This window comes from Lolium perenne, chromosome 3 (genome assembly GCF_019359855.2).
Source record: "Lolium perenne isolate Kyuss_39 chromosome 3, Kyuss_2.0, whole genome shotgun sequence".
In the NCBI taxonomy this organism is placed as follows: domain Eukaryota; kingdom Viridiplantae; phylum Streptophyta; class Magnoliopsida; order Poales; family Poaceae; genus Lolium; species Lolium perenne.
Genome location: NC_067246.2, coordinates 338,658,801 through 338,665,529, shown reverse-complemented (window position 1 = coordinate 338,665,529; position 6,729 = coordinate 338,658,801). Strand labels below are relative to the sequence as shown.

Genomic DNA, 6,729 nt, shown 5'->3' with positions numbered 1-6,729 from the left:
CAAAATAAATTTCCAGCAAATTTAATATTTTTTTGGCGAGGCTCCAGACAAATCCTCCCTTTATGCCCATCTATTTGGATGTGGGCTATGCCAGTTTTTTTCGGCAAGTTAAGCATCCAAATACACTATTTGAGACTTACAAATGATGAATGGAAGCATGACGAGGAGAGGCGGCAAAAAAAAATGTAGTTGGAAGAAAAAGCTACTATCCCTTGGCGGAAGTTTAGTTCTTATTAATAGGGTACTAAGTAATATGGTACTGCCCATGATTTCTTCCTTAGTTATCCGGAAAAGTTTTGCAACAATTTAATTATTTTGATCAAGATTCTTTTGGCAAGGCCATGTGAAAAAGTATCAAATGGCTAACTGGAATGTAGTTTCCCATCCTAAGGACCAATGAGGACTTGGTATCCACAATCTTGAGGTTAAGAATAGAGCTCGTCTTGGTAAATTGCTTCTTAAGCTTCTTACCAAAGATGGAGTATGGCACACTCTTCTTAACCAAAAATACATAGGGTCACGTGCTTATGTATGTAATGGAAACCTGGGGACTTGCATTTCTGGGCTGGCCCAATGGCGACAAGAAATATTTTCCCCTTATGGTTCGTTCATAATAAAGGATGGCTTGGAAATTAGGTTCTTGGAGGATAAGTGCTTAGGTAATGCTATTCGCCGAGAATAATATCTAGCTATGTACAATATTGTTCATCACAAGAGCGATACAATTGCTAAGGTGTTGAAGTTCTCTACGCCAAATGTGACGTTCAAAAGAGATCCATTAAGTCCTAGGCTTGCATCATTGAATGTTTTGCTGCAACATTTGTCTTTGGTCCAATTGACACAAGGATTAGACAAGTTTCGATGGACTCTACATGACAGTAGTAAATTCTCTATGGGATCCATGTATAGAGATTTAATTCAACCAGAGGTGCCCATTGATAATAACGGACAAATCTCGAACATGAAGATTCCGCTAAAAACTAAGGCTTTTTGCATGGTATCTTCTAGTGGAGGAATACTTAACAAACATAACATGGTAAGACACAATTGGCACACAAGTATAAAAGTGTGTATTATGGTGTCATGATTATACTATTAAAGACTTATTATTCCAGTGCCAATTTGCTAGATCTATATATGGCATGGTCATCCAAGTAGGTTCTACCTTCCATCCGGCACGTACCGTTGCTAATATATTTGGTAATTGGATAAATTGTGTGGATCATATGTTTAAAATACTTATTAGGATGAGAGCCCTTGCCTATGTAGAAATTACAAGGTTTTTAAGGATAAAACATCTTCTCTCCCATGCACATTATCTATTGGTGAGCAACTTTTATTTGTTCATGGCCGTCTATACATCGCAGGAAGAATCGCGAACTATGTATGTAGGTGTCTGCACTGTTGAAAGACACTGAGAGGAATATTTTTATTTAACATGGATGGAAGCATAATCTTCCGAGTGGCCCTCCAAAAATTTATGCGCTATTTAGTTTATGTAAGGATTACGTGTATTGCGCCGTCCTTTTTTATTTTGTATTTTGTTCGATTGGACTGGAGTGCCTATGTGCATTTTGTATATGAGAGGCCTTGTGTAATGTTTAAATTTTTAAGTAAAAAAAAGCTCTTTATCGGAAACAAAAACTAGACTGCCCACGTGGAGGGAGACGATGTCATGCATAGTCGAATTTCCCACCGACGAAACCAAGAAAAGAATTAGAGAAATTCGCTCTTTTAATGTACAACAACATGCGAAAGTATAGCTTATGCTCGCGAACATATATTCAACAATATTGGTGCTTAAGCAAGTAACATGGACCTCTCTATTGTAGAATATCCCTTTTCATTTTGAGGTTATTGCCTTTTTGTGACAAAGAGTGCGATAACTTTTCTTTGGATGAAAACTCATGATGCATTCTCAATGTTTTGATTCAATAAGGCCTGTGTCATGCGCCGTTTCCTTCCTGGAGGCGTTGTTGTGTTTGTTGTTGTTGGAGGCCTTAGGTTGTCATAATCAGTGGTTGCTCGTTGTTTCACAGTTTTGTTCGTTGTCTAAAAATTTGTTGTGCGCATCTTAATGTCTTGACTAGCTCTCGAAGCATATGAGGAGTGTAATTGTTGTCTCGTCATCTCTTCAGTTTTAGGAAAAATATAGGAACAAATATCAGCATGTATAATACCAAAATCATTATAATGTAAAATTGTAGTACTCCGCTTTATAATGATTCTAATACCATCGATTTTATCTGTAGATGTTAATATTTTTTCCTAAATATTAAATCAAACTTTACAAAGTTTAAGTTGAGTTTAGCTAAATACAGAACATGAAGAATAATGAATAAATACAGAGAAGAAGTAAATGTTAGACGTCGTGTTACCCAAAAGACTTATACATTTCAGGCAGCGCCTCAACTAGGACACGACCCACAGACTCTCGACTCTATTCACGCACATCGCAAGCGCGCGCACGCGCGCACACACACAGCTAGCTCCATGGCGTTTATTCGGAAAAGGGAAACTTATAAAACGGAATACAGTTGTGCGCCATATATGACCGGCGAGTGGATGCTGGGCGACAAACTTATTTATCCATGGGCGCCGTATCTACATACATATACTTGATCGAAGCATCGTAACCGAATCCTGCGCCTAAGGTCCAGGCACGGCAGGATAGCCAACACCGGTGTAAGGAGGGCCGGTTGTGTATGGAGGGCCGTCTGCATGCACACCAAAGCAGTGTGTAAGTATATATATAGCTCATCAGATGGACCTGCCAGTTTCTAACCGGAACTGGGAGATCCTCAAAGGTTTCTTCTCTTTCTTTCCGAACAGGACGGCATATTATTAATGAAGCCAATGGAAAGAATAAGAGAGTTGTCGATACCTTGAAGAAGGGCTCTGGCCGCGAGCGCGTCCCGCGTGGCGAACGCGAGCGAGACCAGGATCACGCACAGAAACACGGCCAAGCTTCTCGAGGAGAAAGCCATGGTGGTCGATCAGGATGCGTGTGTTCTCCTGTGGTCGACTGGTTTGGGATGAATGCGTGTGTGTTCTTGTGTCGTTAGGCATACTCCATTTATATACGCGTGCTGGTCCGTAGCTCGTGCTGAGACCTAGTCAGAACGAAACGCCAGAGAAGTAGTACTCCAAAACTGTGCAAGCAGTTGTGGCCAATATTTTCCAGCAAAAGTCGGCCTCCAATCATATGTTCTTTGACCACGGGGAGCAGGCAGCCATTTTCTAGCACGTACCAAGAATACGTTTACGAAGAAGTCAGTTAGTCTGACTTTCAATCAATTATTCCATCCGATGCATAATAAGTGTCAGCTCCAAACAAGATTAGATACAACAAGGTAACGAAAAGAACACGGAGATTGCATACATTTACAAGCAAACTACACGTAAGGAAAGCCGCACTGCCTGAGAACGACCATGTCTTTAAACACCACTTGACCAGATTGAAGCCAACAGTGGGACTAGCAAGCAACCCGTCGAAATGTTGAAATTTTGACAGATCAGACCACCTGCCCCAGTGAAATACCAAAAAAGACCACCTCTGAATGCAAATGGCAAAAGTAACGTGGCGGCACGTTGGCCAGCCGACGCGTGGCACATGCCGCCGCAGCCGGTGGCAGCAGGGCATGCCGCCGCAGCCGATGGCGGCAGGGCATGCCGCCATGAGCCATGGTGGCACGTTGGGCAGCTGGGGCTGCCGTGAAACGGCGACGTCGAGAGGTGAGCCTGCCGCCCTCGCCGATGGCGGCATGCTGGCGTGGCGGGGGTGCCGCCACCAGCTGTGGAGGCATGCGTCGGCAACTCTGACAGCCCGGCCGGCACTGATTCCCATGCTGCTTTTTCCAAGATTCGCTCGCTTTTCTGCTGTTTGCACTGATTGAGGGCACTTCCCGCTTATTTTTCCCGCCTAATTCTCCCGCACGATCTGTCGAGTTCGCTATAAAAACAGGCGTCGATATTATTTGGTACACAAGTGCTCATATCTTAGCCAGCATGAATGTGCCTTACTCGGACCAGGATTTTAGGCCGATGAAGAGGAAGAATGCAAGCTTGCCACCGGGGGGTAGAGCAGAGAGGTGTTGGTGCGGCCGCCTTGCGAAAGTGATGGAGGTGGTGGATTTTTCTGATAAGTTCGGCATGAAATATTTCATGTGCGCGAACTACGATCATGATCCACCCGCACAAACAAGTTCATTGTCCTCGAGGCCTGCAGTATATTCTAACAGCATGATTAAAAAGCATATTTGTATGTTATTCATTTTCATTTATTTACCGTCTTATTTGTGTTGCAGTCTCCCCCCCTGCAAGTGGTTTCACTGGATAGACAATGAGCAACCGGATTGGGCACGCCGTGAGGTGGAGGAAAAACAGCGGCGTGGAAGGGCAAGGTTCCATGAGGAGCAGCGTTAGGAAAAGGCTGTTGTTAATGATAAAGCAGAGAGAGAAAGAGAGACAGATACAAAAATTAAGGGCGCAACAAGCTCGAAGTCGTGAGGTGAATCAGAAGAGGATGGATGATGATGTTGCACGTAGGTATACGCAGGAAGAGGTGCGCAGGGAGGCCCGTGAAGCAGAAAGGAAGAGATTAAGAGAAAGGGCTGTTGAGACGCAGGCAGCAGAAGAACGCGGTGACAAGACTGGAAAATTGCCACGCTGAACGCAGGTCAAATAGAGCGATCTGCTGTAGTAGCTATGTATGTTACTTTCAGTTTTACTTTCTCGTTGCATCTTAAATTTTGTTATACTGATTAGCCGTATTTTAATTTTTGTTATATTTGCATCTAAATTTCGTGAGATGTATTAATAAATAAATGTAGATTTCTCGGAAAAAGTTCGTGCCTAATTTTTCCCGCCTAAAGTTCTCGCCTTATTTTTCCAGCCAATATTTCCCGCCAAGATTTCCTGCCTTTTCTCTGAGTCGCATGCTATAAAACCCCTCCCCGGGCATTCATTTGTTCAAGACAATCGTAGTCGGTCCAAGATGCCTCCTCCTAGCGATCGTAGATTTAATTCGTTTATGGATGCTCCTCTTCTCTCCTCCACTTCTTCAGTTATGAGTGGCAATAACATAGACAATGTCGAAGATCTCGTCACGAATGTGACTGTGACGCCCCGGAACCGGTACCATGAGGATTCCAGCGATCACGCCGAAATCCGCACGATATCGATTTTGGGATGCCCTCCGACACGACGTGCGCGACGAATCACACACGTGATGCCAGAGGAATTAACACGAGCGGTAACATTACAACACATTTACAATAGAGCCCACAAGAAACATATATTACAACAATGACTCCAACGAGTCAAGATACAAATATACAACATAAAGATCCGAATCATACAGAAGATCGAATACGTCCGAGTACGGACAAGATACAAATTGGACTAAGAGTCCTGAAGATAGCCAATGGCATCCATAACCCTGCCCAGGCCAAGCCGGAAGGGTAACCTTGCTAACGTCGTCATCTCGTACCTGTCGAAGTCGGGCCATCGGTTGCCGACAAAAGGGGGGAGGAGACAAAAAAGAAGAAAGGCGGGGGTAAGTACCATGACACGTACTTGCGAGACAAGACCGACTGTGCTCACCGGTGGGCAATAAAAATTACCCGGCTATATGTGGAGTTTAGCAGCAGCAAAGCTTCTAACCAATAGAGACACGCTACAACATTCGTCTAAACAGAGAAGATGAGAGAGCGCAAAAGCTAACATTTCTATACTCTACAAACATAACCCAACCGATGCATTCCCCCTTCGCATAGGAAGAAGTACTAACAAGGGCACTCACACTGTTGACAAGTTTTATTAGGTATCAATTATAGTGATGCTAATTTACTACGCAAGTTATTAACAAATTATTAGCAGCAACATAAAGGTGTAAGTTGTTCTATGATCAAGCTATATAATTCCAAGTCGTCCATAACAAGAACTCTGCAGGGGTTGCCCAAATGTAACCATACGCATGCTCGGCCCGCTTACGACAGGCGATGTCTCACACCAAGACCGTTCCCAGATCAACAAGAAAGTCTATGGGGGCCACCCCACTAAGCTACCCGAAACGAAGTTCGGCCGTACTCTGAAGCGGACTCAGGGTTTGCGTCGGCGGCTAGGCGTGCAAACCACACTCTTCGCTAAACGTCCCGCAAGGTACAGTACAGAATATAAATCACCCGAAGGCAACAGAAAGTAAACACCCGAAGGCAACAGTAATTAAAGCATAGCATACATGGCAAAGGCAAATAAAACCAAGTTTGTGGCCCCCTTTTCAACAGACTTGAGAAAAGGTAATGGGTTAGGGGGGTCCCAATAATCGTCCCCACGCATCGGTAGAGCGCTCAATCTCGGAGCAGATAACAAGAACTCGGATCCTAGGGGACATTAGCGAGACAAAGATCCGATGCTTTCGCAAAGGGGCTCACAGATGCCACTTCTTAAAGTTTTAGTTGTTAACAATTATGTAAGACATGAGTATCTCCAACAACTGATATAGCATATGATAACTTCCCAACAACCCAAAAAATATAGATATAACATCAGATCCCTAAATATGCGCTACGACTCGCAAGGCTCAAACAACAAACAACGGTGATAGGTAGCGGATATTTAACACGGCTCATATGGGTAACAGTGGAATAGGACACGTGACACAACAGAATCGCAACATATGGATAGCAAGAGAACAACGAGCAGGAAACTGTAAAATAGGTGAAGAGT

The 6,729-nt window shown here is 43.8% G+C and overlaps 1 long non-coding RNA gene across 1 annotated transcript; it reads right to left on the bottom strand.

Moving 5' to 3' along the window:
* Positions 1-2,349: 2,349 nt before the first annotated feature.
* On the bottom strand, positions 2,350-3,083 carry LOC127338956 (uncharacterized). The gene is made up of 2 exons (XR_007874556.2): positions 2,885-3,083; positions 2,350-2,717 (listed from the first exon to the last, which is right to left on the bottom strand). It is a non-coding gene; the product is annotated as an uncharacterized lncRNA (long non-coding RNA).
* Positions 3,084-6,729: the final 3,646 nt, after the last annotated feature.